Below are 14089 nucleotides of genomic sequence, written 5' to 3'. Positions count from 1 at the left end.
TGACTCTGACTCCAGTGAAGATACTCAGATGTTTTTCTTGAGAATCTGATCCTCATCTTCAAAAGCTTTTACATTCATTAGTGTTAACTGGACCTACTGCCATAAAGTAGACTCAGACAATTTAGAGCACTTTCAAGAAAGTGTAATAGCAATAAGATATTTTCTTATGAAACCTTAGTTCACTTGTGAATTAAACACACAGGACTCTCCCTCCCCCCTTTCACCCTGTTCTGGCCAATTGAAACTGTCCTGGACTTATAATACAGAAGTTGGACATCTGTCATCTCTTGAAAGAAATGCCTTTATGCTCACAAAGTTAGAATTCTCTCTCAGACTCCTCTTGGATGTCAAGAGCAGTTCCTATATGAATTCCTCACAAATGCAGTGGGCATAAGAGGATATGTTCATAAATACTTTATTGTTTTTAGCTGTACCTTAAATAATAAATAAGTTTGGTTTGCTAAATTTTGGTTTCTAAGCATGAGTTTTGTTTTTCCCCATTATAAAACAACTTTAAAATGATTATTTTTTCCCTCCTAGTATCCATCCTGAATTATGAGTTAAGAGTGTTTAGTTTGGGGCACCTGGATGACTCAATTGGTTAAGCATCTGACTCTTTGTTTTGGCTCAGGTCATGATCTTGGGGTTGTGGGGTCCAGCCCTGCATCTGGCTCCCTGCTCAACCTGGAGTCTGCTTGAGAGATTTGCTCTCTCCCCCACTCCCTCTCCCTCCCCATTTGTCCCCCCACCAACTTGTGCTCAGTCTCCCCCCACCAAAAAAGTGTCCAGTTTGTACTGATAAAATGAGAACAAATCCATTTAAATCAAATCTCCATTTTAGGCCAATGACAGGTTCTAGAAAGGGCCGTTCGCAGCTTTTCCGCAAATGATCCCTATATTCGGTCATAGGAATGATCTACAAGTTTACATAACTTAGGAGGAATTCCATTTCTATGCATATAGTTAATTGTATAAAGTAATATAGTAGATACTGATTTTGGAAGCTTGAAAGATTCTGTCCTAGTTTCAGATCTTGAACTTTCTCTTAGGCTATAGGACAGTTAATATTTGTATTCTCCTATGTGCTCATCAATAAAATGATGCTAAGCACATTGATTTTACTTGCCGTATAGGGACTTTGGAAGTAAAGTTGTATATAGTTTCATTTACTCTAGTTGTCTTTCTCCGATTGACTTATTTCACTAAGCATGATACGCTCTAGTTCCATCCACGTCGTCGCAAATGGCATGATTTCATTTCTTTTGATGGCTGCATAGTATTCCATTGTGTATATATACCACATCTTCTTTATCCATTCATCTGTTGATGGACATCTAAAGAGTAAATGAAACAAGATGGGATTGGGAGGGAGACAAACCATAAATGACTCTTAATCTCACAAAACAAACTGGGGGTTGCTGGGGGGAGGTGGGATTGGGAGAGGGGGAGCGGGCTATGGACATTGGGGAGGGGAGGCGAACCATAAGAGACTATGTACTCTGAAAAACAACCTGAGGGTTTTGAAGGGTCAGGGGTGGGAGGTTGGGGCAACCTGAGGGTTTTGAAGGGTCAGGGGTGGGAGGTTGGGGGAACAGGTGGTGGGTAATGGGGAGGGCACGTTTTGCATGGAGCACTGGGTGTTGTGCAAAAAGAATGAATACTGTTACACTGAAAAAATAAATAAAATGAAAAAAAAAAGTTGTATATAGTTGAATGAGTATTTGATCTGTAACAGTTAATTATAATCAGTTCTCCCACTAGTATTTGTGATAAAGAATGAAGTATCACTAAAACTTTGTACTGTTATATGTCAAATGAATAAATTATGATGCAACTCAACCTGGTTTTTGTGAAGACAAAAAAATTTAAAAAATTTAAAATTCCTGTTTTTTATGAAGGCAAAAAAAAATTAAAATTCCTGTGTCAGTAATCAATACCTGATATATATGTATGTGCGTGTCTTTCTGTATTTGTATATATGTATGCCTGTGTGTGCATATAAATACATTATAAATATGCATAATATGTTTGTATTATATGTATTTATATGTATGCATAACAACACATGAATGTAAACACATATAAACATGTAAACATATACAGGAATGCTAGGTAAATTATAAAAGAATGATAGAGCCTTTGAAGATTATAAAAGACCTCTTTGAAATGGTAAGAAAATTTGATAAAAGTATTTGAGCAACATTATTATTTAAAAAAGAGAAAAATGGCTTAAAAGTAAGACTTTTTAGACAACATTCAGAAAGATAAAAAGGAAAGTCTGGATTGAATATCCTAGATAAGGAGTTATATTAGAAGCTACATTTAAGGGAGAAGAAATTCATTATTTTGTCAATATTAAAAGATTTTAGAAGATGTAAAGGAATGTCATTCTCATTTATTCAGTTAATGAGTACAGTTTCACCAATTATTCAGACTGGAAATAAGATTGACTTTGTGGCTTCTACAAAGTAAATGGTTCAAAGCAGAGTTTATGGAAGATTTGTTTCCCTGAGAAATGTATTTTGTTGTGATGGTGGTGGTGGTATTATTCAAGTTTCTTAAAATTCTTTAAGCATATGTCGCTTAAACCATAAAATCCTTAATTATAATTTATTTCCTAATGTTTTATTGAGAAAAACATAGTTTAAAATAGCATGAGAAACATCCTTTGTACTGTTGCACCTATAGCAGAAGCTCAAGAATTGCAAGGATTGGTGGTGTTTATTGGTGAAAAGATAGATTTCTGTCTGGCTGGTATAGCTCTGTAACCAAATTCTCCTCGCTTAAGGATGCCCTTGTTGTTATTTAATAGATTGACTTTAATTATTAAAAAATAAAGTTGCAGTATTTTTCAATTCATGAAGATTATTTCCTCTAATGTGTAAAGGGAAAGAAATGTTACTATATGTAATTTCAAATTTAATCACACATTGTATCTTTGTGGTAAGAAAAAATAGATCAAAAAGCCTTTCTGTTGCTCTCATCTAGCTTCCGCTTAAAGAATATTTGGGACTTTAAGACTTTTCAGTCCCTTCCACATTATTATGCCTTAATTAATGAGATTTTAAATCTCTGTAGTTTGGGCCAGAAGTCCACAATATACTTTAAACTTACTAAAAAATTTAGACTTTCTGATTTCCAAAGGTGACTAATGCAGCTTATAGATTGTTTAAATATTTAGTTTTCTCATACAAATTTAATAAATGTCTCATGCTGAAGCTCTCACCCACCCTGATGCCACCCCAGATGTCCCCTCCCAGGAAATGCTCCATAATCCACCAACCAAGGCCGTAAAGACTAATCTAACAGGACTCTGCTTCAGCGCTATATACAGCTTCAGGTCTGCTGTGCATGTGTTTATTCCTCACAAATTGTGAGATGTTGTAAATTAATCCTACTGTTTGGGGGGTTTGATTTACATCTATGGTGAAATGATTATCAATGATAATCAAAAATGACTATCAACTTTAGTTAACATCCAGTCATCTCATGAGAGAAAATAAAATTATTCTTATGTTGAGAGTTCTTAGAATCTACTCTCTAAACAACTTCTCTGCATATCATACAGTGGTATTAACTATAGTCATCATGTTTTACATTATTTATCTTATAACTGGGACTTTGTACCTTTTAACTACCTTCCTCTAATTCCTACCCTATTCCTCTGGTAACCACAGATCAGATCTCTTTATCTGTAAGTTTAGTGGGGTTTTATTGTTTTTAGATTCCACGTTTTCGTGAGATTATACTGTATTTGTCCAATTTATTTCACTTAGCCTAATGCCTTCAGGGTCTATCCATGTTGTTGTAAATGGTAGTATTTCTTTGTTTTTTTTATGACTGAGTAATATTCCCCTTGCATATATATATACCATAATCTCTTTATCCGTTTAACCACCATTGGCACTTAGGTTGTTTTCATGTCTTGGCTCTTGTAAATAATGCTGCTGTAAACATAGGAGTGGAGATACCTTTTTGAGTTAGTGTTTTCATTTCCTTTATATAGGCATACCTCATAACATTTCACTTCATTGCACTCCAGATAATGTGTTTTTACAAGTTGAAGTTTACTAGTAATCCTGGGTCTAACAAGTCTAACAGTGCCAATGAGAAAATAGCATTTGCTGACTCCAGGTTTCTGTGTCACCTTTTGGTAATTCTTGTAATATTTCAACCTTTTTTCATTAACATTGTATTTGTTATAGTGGTCTGTGATTAGTGATTACAAGTCACTGAAAGCTCAGATGATGGTTAACATTTTTTAGCATTAAAACATTTTAAAATTAGGATATGTACTTTTTCTTTTAGACATAATGCTATTGCTTACTTGAATAGACCACAGAATTGTGTAAACATAACTTATATGCACTGAAAGCCAAAAAATTCATTTGACTTGCTTTACTGCAATATTCACTTTATTATAATTGTCTGGAACCAAACATGAAATATCTCCAAGGTATGCCTGTATTTTCTGAAGTGGAGTTTCTGGTTGATAGGGTTGTTCTATTTTTAATTTTTTGAAGAAACTCCATACAGTTTTCCATTGTAGTTGTACCAATCTACAACCCCACCAACAGTGGTTCTCCTTTCTTCACTTTTGTTACCTCTTCTTTTTGTAAATGTCATTCTTAATTACCTTTAACCTACAGTGCTTCCTCAAATGTACTTCAAATATTTCCAGAAGGAAAAAAGAGTGAAAAAATAAAGTTACGCTACTAGCGATAGTGAGAGTTGTTCTGCTCCACTTATGTCTAGGAAATGTGTTCAGCATGACATTAGGAATGTTTTAGTAGACACAAACCACTGAAGGGAGGAAGAGGAAGGGAAGGAGGTAGAGGAGACAGAGCAGACATACATAGGCATGTGGATTATAATGGATTTTTGAGCCTTTCTAGTAATTCATTTTGAGTTGGAGAAATATTCTTTTATAAACCTGTGTGATGAGCATCTCAAATCTCTTCCCATTATTTCCCAAATTACTATTACTTTTTTGTCAGTTGGCCCTGGAATTGTGAATATTTATCAAATATTTTCAAAATACCCATGAAGATGTAGGAAATATTATTAGAAAGTTAATGAGAAACTATAACTTTAAGTAGCATTTATTTTACATTTTTACAAAGGAAAGGAAACAATGAAATGCACCCATTGTTCCAGTCAAGTTGAAAAATTTTACTCTAACAGAGCGTTATTACATCAGGCAGAGGGTGAAGTTACCTCAGAAAATAAATCATTTTTGAGCATAGAAATGAAAACTATAAAGCACAGGACTTTTGGAAATTCATTAATTCAGATTTCATGACAACAGGACTAAAATATACCCTTGCAGTATTAATGTATGAGAGGATTGCTATGTGGATTTTGAGCATAAACAGCTTTGATGGACTATGTCAAGGATAATAAATTGGGAGTTAAACTCCTGAAGAGAACAAATGACTTCCATTTGGAGAATTATAGACTTATAAAATGCTATACTACTGAAATAACATCCAGTCCATGTTTCAAATTTTACAAGTAAGTAAAAGGAATAAAGCCAAGAGAGGAGAACTAACTTACTCATAGTCCAACATGCAGTAAATTACTTTAATGGTACATATTTACTTAACTTGTGTCATTTTGAGTTTTAGAAACTTGACTCAGACATATATTATTTGTGTCATTTGGGGTATATGTTTTAGGTACTTGACAAATCAGGAAACTTTCTTGATTGGATTACTTCAGATCTTAGTAAGAATCATTCCTAATTTAAAATTTAGCTATTATAATAACTTTAAGCATATAGTATGTGAGATATGTACATATATTTCATATATGTATATATTTCATATATATCTGATCATATTTAGAATTCTAAAATACAGGTTCTGGACTGAGAAGTTTCCATTCATGTCCAGTGTCAAAAAGGGGTGCTGTGATTGCTTATAGGATCTTTCTCTGGCATGATGGTAGGCAGAGAAGACTAGGAATCATAATTCTGTACTTTCTTTGAGATGGCTTTGGTTGGAAAGTACAGCTAGTGTTTAGTAACAGTTTTCCGAAGACACCTAAAAAGAGTTTCCTAAGATGGAGATCACAGCAAGTGTTGCATGCTTTAGTTTTTGCTTTAATATGTAATTTGTTTTTTGAGAAAAAAACAGTAATTGGTTGAGACTTATTTGAGGAAGGTACTAAGCAGTCATAAAGTGTTATATTTATCTTCTTTTCCTATGAGAGAGGGAGAAAAATTAAATATGTGGTTAGTTTAGGTGAGAGAGGCCAAGCCTGTGTGAGGGGATTAATAGAAGCATCTCTTAGGGGAGAGCAATGTCACTTAACCATTTTTAACCTCAGTTTTCTCATTTGTAAACATGAAGATAAGAAAATCCATGATTTAAGCCGTTTAATATAGCAAAGTATGTATTGGTCTTAATGATTTAAAAAAATTAGTAGAGCACAATAAATGCTTAACAAATAATGAATAGTGCTATTAATTCCTAATGACATATCCGTTAATTAATTGATGTTTTTATTTTACAGCCCACTAAGTTATTGTATATATTTGTTAAGGTAATAAGCCTGTGCCATGTAATATATATTACATAATTAAATTTACATACTCATTTAAAATATCTAATCTTCCCGTACTTATTTCTCCTAATTTATCCCTGATTAGGCAGTGTAATGTGGTGGTTAGAAGTCTAAGTTTTAATGTTAGATGGCTTGTAGTAAATTCTGCTCCATCAGTATAATTTCAGAGCCTAACCTCTCTATGCCACAAACTCCTCATCTGTAAACCCTTTAAAAAGTAGCACTTACCTCAAATACATTGAGAAACTGCTTTGACAGTTAGTCAAAACATTAATGTATTTAGAGTAAGATCTGTTCTGCAGTATCTATTTAATGTATCTAGGTATTTACTACCTTTCTTTACAATGATTATTTTCATCAGCAGAGAAAAAGAGAAAGGAAAGTCTTTAATGTCAGAAACAGAGTTTGGAATTTGAGTTAAGATCAATTGTACATGCAGAGAGAAATTTGACATAGTGGTAATGCCGTGGGCACATGACATGGATCCTTAGTTCTAGGATGAGTTCTCGTTTGTACATTTCGAATACAGATGGGGATCGATGTAGAGATTGTTTATATATAAATTTAACCTAAAAGTTTCCTCATTTTTAAGTATTTGGAAAAGATGTTGACTATTCTTATTAAGCCATGTTTAGTATTTACATCTCCTTTTATTCCTTATATTTACTTACTTATATCCTGTCTTGTTCCAAAAACACATTTAAGTTGACTTGCAAGGATCTATAAACTATATTACAATAAATTGAATGCATATTAGAAAAACAGAAGAGGGGCACCCGGGTGGCTCAGTGGGTTAAGTCTCTGCCTTCCGCTCAGGTCATGGTCTCAGCATTCTTGGATGGAGCCCCATATCGAGCTCTCTGCTCGGCAGGGAGCCTGCTTCCTCCTCTCTCTCTACCTGCCTCTCTGCCTACTTGTGATCTCTCTCTGTCAAATAAATAAATAAATTCTTTTAAAAAAATTAAAAAAAAAAGAAAAACAGAAGAAAGTCAATGTCTAAAGTCATAAATTCTAGCCATGAAGGAAGATGATGTGAAAAAAATATCACATCCTATCTGATTCCTGGAGACACACTACACATTGGACCTTAAATGATATGAATTTCAGTCAAAAAAGAAAACTGAATCATTGAAGATTCAAATATCCTTAATAGGAAATCATGCCCATATCTCAGAAGAAGCACAAATGTCCTTGACCTGAAGGCTGTATTTTGTAAGGTGAGATTTTTTTCAGTGGTTTATATTTTATTACATAAATATGGGATATATTCTTTAATTAGGCTTTCAGATTTTTTTTTCTGAAAATAAAAATAATTTTATTTTTTATTTATTTTGAATTTAAATTCCAATCAGTTATCATAGAGTGTAATATTAGTTTCAGGTGTACAGCATAGTGATTCAACATTTCTGTACAATACCCAGTGCTCATCACAGGTGCTCTACTTAATCCCCATCACTTGTTTCACCTGTGCTTCCACCCGCCTCTCCTCTGGTAACCATCAGTTTGTTGTCTGTAGTTTTAAGAGTCCTTTTCTTGGTTTGCCCCCCTCTCTCTTTTCCTCTTTGCTCCTTTGTTTGTTCACAGAAGAGGGAAATCGTATGGTATTTGTATTTTTCTGATTAGCTTCTTTTGATTAGCATAATACTCTCTAGCTCCATCCATGATGTTATGAATGGCAAGATTTCATTCTTTTTGATGGCTGAGTAATATTTATGTTGTATATATACCACTTCTTCTTTATCCATTCATTCTTCAGAAGATGGACACTTGGGCAGTTTCCATAATTTGGCTATTGTAGATAATGCTGCTATAAACATCGGGTGTGTATATCCCTTTGAATTAGTATTTTAGTATTTTTTGGGAAATACCTAGTAGCGCAATTGCTGGATCAAAAGATAGTTCTATTTTTAACTTTTTGAGGAATCTCCATACTGTTTTCCATAGTGGATGCACCAATTTATATTCCCACCAAAGGTGCAAGAGAGTTCCCCTTTCTCTACATACTTGCCAACACCTGTTGTTCTTTGTGTTTTTAGATTTTAGCCATTCTGACAGGTGTGAAGTAATATTATAGTTTTGAATTGCATTCCCCTGATGATGAGTGATGTTGAGCAGCTTTTCATGTGTCTGTTAATCATTCATATGTCTTCTTTGGAGAAATGTCTGTTCATGTCTTCTGCCCATTTTTAATTGGATTATTTGGTTTTTGGCTGTTGAGTTGTATAAGTTCTTTATATATTTTGGGCACTATCTCTTTATCAGAAATGTCATTTCAAGTGTCTTTTCTCATTCTGTAGGTTACCTTTTAGTTTTGCTGATTGTTTCTTTTGCTGTGCAGAAGGTTTTTTTTTTTTAATTATTTTAAAGACTATTTTGAAGTCCTAGTAGTTTATATTTGCTTCGGTTTTACTTGCCTCAGTGTTTGGAATGAGGTGAGACAGAGGCAGGTCTTAGTCCCAGCAGCCTGAGATCACAACCTGAGGCAAAATCAAGAGTTGAATGCCCAACTGACTGAATTACTTGGGTACTCCTAATATCTATCTATTCTAACTTACTAATATCCTATGCCATTTTTTGTATTTGTTGAACTTATCCAAGACCAGATGAATCTGGATTTTCTGAAAGTTCCCATGTGTCCTTACCATTAGTAAATTGCTTCAGTGTGATTTTTATTGCATATGGGGAGAAGTTTATTATTTAAGTGTACCAAAATTGATAATGAGTGGATAATATATGATTAGAGGTGGTGATATTAGCAAGGTGGCAGAGTAGGAAGCCCTAACTCTTGTTCCTCAATAAAATCACTGATGTAACGATTTTGGTAGCAAAATACCTTGAAAGGAAATGCAGAACACAGAGTAAAAAGTCATTATAATCCAGAGGAGCACAAACTGAGAGCAGTTACATTTACATCTTACCCACGTAAGAGGAGCAGTTTTCTCAGGTCAGTTTCTCCCTCAAACCAGTTTAGTTGAATAGCACGTTTACCTGAGCCCATGATTTCTCCCATTGTGGGGAATGTGATATTGGGAGTGTGCATTTGGCATCTCAAGGCATAATCCACTGGGCTTGTTTCTGTCTCACCTCATTCCAAACAGTGAACAGTCTACAGAGCCCAATCCCCTGCAGCAGCAGGAACAAAGGAAAGAGGAGGACATGCCCTTAATGCAAGTTCTACTCTATGAGATTGAGAAAAGGTACATAACTGAGGCTTTTTTCCTCCACAAGAGAGAATGAAGTGAAGGGAGTCTTATCCCCAAAATTTCAGAGCACCCTCCGTGAAGCCAGTTTCGGCTTCGCCTTTTACTGAGTATGGAGCAATCTGTGGAGCTGGGCCCTTGGAACAGCCAAGAATAAAAGGGAGGGCATCTTACAACTGGTGCTGATATGCAAGACTGAAGAGGCACAGAACAAAAGTCTCTATCTTCAAATGCATAGACAGCAAAGCAAACATATAAGGAGCATGAAGAATCTAGAAAACAGGACCCAATCAAAGGGAAAAAAAATATCTAGTAACCAGCTTGAAAAAATTGGAGATTTGTGAATTGCCTGACAAGAATTCAGAATAATCATCTTAAAGAACCACACTGAGTTCCCAAGGATACACACTGGGGCAGGAATAATCACTTCAATATATTGTGTTTGCAGACTAGGTATAACATGCAGAAGAATGAAACTGCCTTACCTCACATCATAAATAAAAACTCATAATGGATTAAAGATTTACATGTAATATTTGAAACTGTTAAATCCCTAGAATAAAATATAGGGAAAAAGCTTCTCAACATCATTTTTGGCAATGATTTTTTTTTTAATATGGTCTAAAAGCACAGGCAGCAAAAGCAAAAATAGGCAAATGGGACTACATCAAACAGAAAGACTTACGCATAACAAGGAAACAACAGAGTGAAGAGACAATATAGGGCAGGAGAGAACATATTTATAAAGCATACATCTGATAAGGTGTTAAAACCTAAAATATATGATGACTGAAACAGTTCAGTAGCAGGAAAATAACCTGATTAAACATGATCAAGGACTTGAGCAGACACTTAAAAAAAAAAGGCGTGTAGTTGGTCAACAGATACATGTGAAAGTGATCAACATTACTAATCTCAAGAGAAATATAAATCAACACCACAATGAGATATCACCTTTCTCCTGTTACAATGGCTAGTATAAAAAACAAAAGCAAAAACAACAAAGCTAACAAGTTTAGCTTTGAGGATGTGGAGGAAGGGGAATCTTTGTACGCTATTGATAGGAATATAAATTGCTACAGTATGGAGAGTCCTTTAAAAAGTTAAAAGCAGAACTATCATATGATTCAGCAGTCTTACTTCTGGTTATATGTTAAAAAGAAATGATCTTGAAGAGATAATTGTGCTCCTATATTCACTATAGCATTATTCACAAAAGTTAAGATATTAAAAAAAAAACCCAAGATAAGAGATGCATATGCCTATCAGTGGGTGAATAGATAAACGTGATATATGTGTATGCATATATACACATGCATATATGCTGGAATATTTCTCAAACTTAAAAAAGAAAGAAATCCTGCACTTTGCAAGCATATGGATGAACCTGAAAGACAGTACGCTACGTAAAATAAGGCAGGCAGAGAAAGACAATACAGTAATCCTTCCTTATCTGCAAGTGATTCCTTCTAAGACCTCCAGTGGATGCCTGAAACCATGGGTAGTATACCAAACACTATACATACTACGCTTTTTCCTCAGCATAGTATATATACTATATATAGTATGAGCATAGTATACTAAGATAAAGCTTAATTTCTAAATTAGGCTTAGTAAGAGATTAGCAACAGTAAATAGAATGATTATAATAGCAGAGTGTAATAAAAGTTATGTGAGTGTGATTTCTCTCAAAACAATCTTTCTGAACTGTACTCACTCTTCTTGTGATGATGTGAGAGGATAAGATGCTTATTTGTTGGGATGAAGTGAAGTGAATGACATAGGCAATGTGAAATAATGGTAGGTTATTACTGACCTTCTGGGATTGTGTCAGAAGGAGGATATCTGCTTCTGGATCACAGCTGACCACAGGTAACAAACTATGGAAAGCAAAACCGTGGACAGAGAATACTACTGTACTGCAAGGTATGTGATAATAGTGGATACTTGAAATTTGTAAAGAGAGTAGATCTGAAGGATTTTCACCAAAAAAAAAAAAATCACTATTTGAGGTGATGGATATATTAATTTGCTTGATTGTGGTCATCATTTAACGGTGTATACATGTATCAAAACAATACATTGTATGCCTTAGATGTATACAATTTTCATTTGTTAATTACATCTCAATAAAGCTGGAAAAAATAAAGTTCAGTCCATTGGAAAAAAAGAAATACATGGTTGGGTAGATTATGTTTATAAAATTGCCCCATCCTTCCTTTCCCAAAATAAACTCCGTTGATATCTAACATGATTTTTAAATGTAGTGTTAGATTTTATTTTTATGGAAAGTTTTTTTAAGCGTGAATATGTCACATCCTCTTTCAAGCTCTACTAGGAATTAGTAATTTTGGGTTGGGAATATGAATTAGACATATAGGATGATTTCTTTCCTTCACCAAAAGAAAAGAAATTAAAACCAAGGACCATTGCTTCATACTGAGCATAATAGGCTTTTTCTTTTGAGTTTTCTTCTTTATCATTGATTCTCAAGTTTTTTTTTATTGTATTCATAGTATAGACAATGTTTCAATTCTCTGCTGTGTTGATAGCAAGAGAAATCCAACCCATAGTCATCTGTCATTATTCTCCTGGTATTTACTTTACTGCATCTTGAAAGCCTTGCGTCTGACACTGAATAGGCTGCGTTATACACATACACACAGACACACACGCACCACATTTCCAAGGAAGCCATTGTACCCATTACTGGCATATGTTAGGAAAATTCCACTGATTTGCTTTATTCAAAATGTCTGAATTCAACAAAACTACCAAAACTTTTATTATAAAATTCTCCAATACCTTTAATTTGCATATCATAAGCACATATGGAAACTGCAAAGGAGACTTCCATAAGCTTTAATGGCCAAATGGCCACAGGCACAGCCTTCTTCCATGATCTTGCTTCTATCAAGATTCAGAAACATGGTATCCTCTTAGTAAACATTTGGCATTTGTTCTACTGCTCTAGGCAAGTTTGCAGTGCTTTGCATATAAATCATCACATTATTCCCTACGTGCTCCTGGTGAGGTAGATAGAAATTATCTACACTATTTAACAAAGAGGTCACATATCTTTGTGTATGTCAGAAACTTATGAGGAACAAAAAGTGAACATCTTAATGTAAAGTTAGGTAGAAATAATCATACAACTTCATAAACTTTTGTTTTTTTGTCTGCAGCAATTAAGAAGTAAAAATTAAGGGGCGCCTGGGTGGCTCAGCGGGTTAAATCCTCTGCTTTCGGCTCAGGTCATGATCCCAGGGTCCTGGGGTCGAGCCCTGCATCAGGCTCTCTGCTCAGCAGGAGGCCTGCTTCTCTTCCTCTCTCTCTGCCTCCTTGTGATCTGTCAAATAAATAAATAAAATCTTAAAAAAAAACAATCAAAAAAAAAGTAAAAATTAAGAGAGAAGAATAATGCATTTAAATTTATATATCACAGTGGGTAATACAGGTTTTTCATTTTGCTAAATAACCAGATACATTTTCGGCATACTAGAAAAAGTAGTAAAATATCTGTACAGAACACACAAACGGAGAAATACTTTAATTTGCACATAGACACACACACACACACACACACACACACATATGTTTGTTTGTTTGTTTGTTTTTAAATCAAGTAGCCAAATCATTACTGCAGGTTCGAGGAACCATTCAAAGCTTTGTGATTAAAAACAGTTCATTAAAGAAATATTTATTAAATAATTACTTGTTTTTTTCCACTGCTGTTGACTCTGAAAGTAAGTTGTTGCTTACACTTTCTAAGTGTTCTCATTCCCATTGGTGAGAATCCTAACATTTACTTCTCCTAAGAACTGCTTTCTAAATTGGTAAATGAATGATCAGCAGAAGTTACAGTTTATCTGTTTGCTTATGTTTTCAGGCAAGGATTGTTGATGGCGGTGGTATGAATGTAAATTGGACATGGTGGAACTGAGGTACCTGTGCAGTATCCCAAGTGGTGTCTCCACTAGACAATTGAATGTGTTTGTCTTTGCTATCAATCTTAACAAAGTGAAGAAGGGTCAGTTTTAAAGCCAGCCGCTTGAGACACAGTTCCATCCTCTAATTTTCATATATGGTAGTAGGATATAGCTCTTTTATAAGATACAAACTTCCTTTTTTTAAGATTTCATTTATTTATTTGATAGAGAGATCACAAGTAGGCAGAGAGGCAGGTAGAGAGGGCGGGAGGGGGGAAGCAGGCTCCCTGCCAAGCAGAGAGCCTGATGAGGGGCTTGATCCCAGGATCCTGAGATCATGACCTGGGCTGAAGGCAGAGACAACCAGCTGAGCCACCCAGGTGCTTCAATATA

Source organism: Meles meles, chromosome 15, assembly GCF_922984935.1.
Source record: "Meles meles chromosome 15, mMelMel3.1 paternal haplotype, whole genome shotgun sequence".
Taxonomy (NCBI): Eukaryota; Metazoa; Chordata; class Mammalia; order Carnivora; family Mustelidae; genus Meles; species Meles meles.
This window is presented reverse-complemented; position numbering follows the sequence as displayed.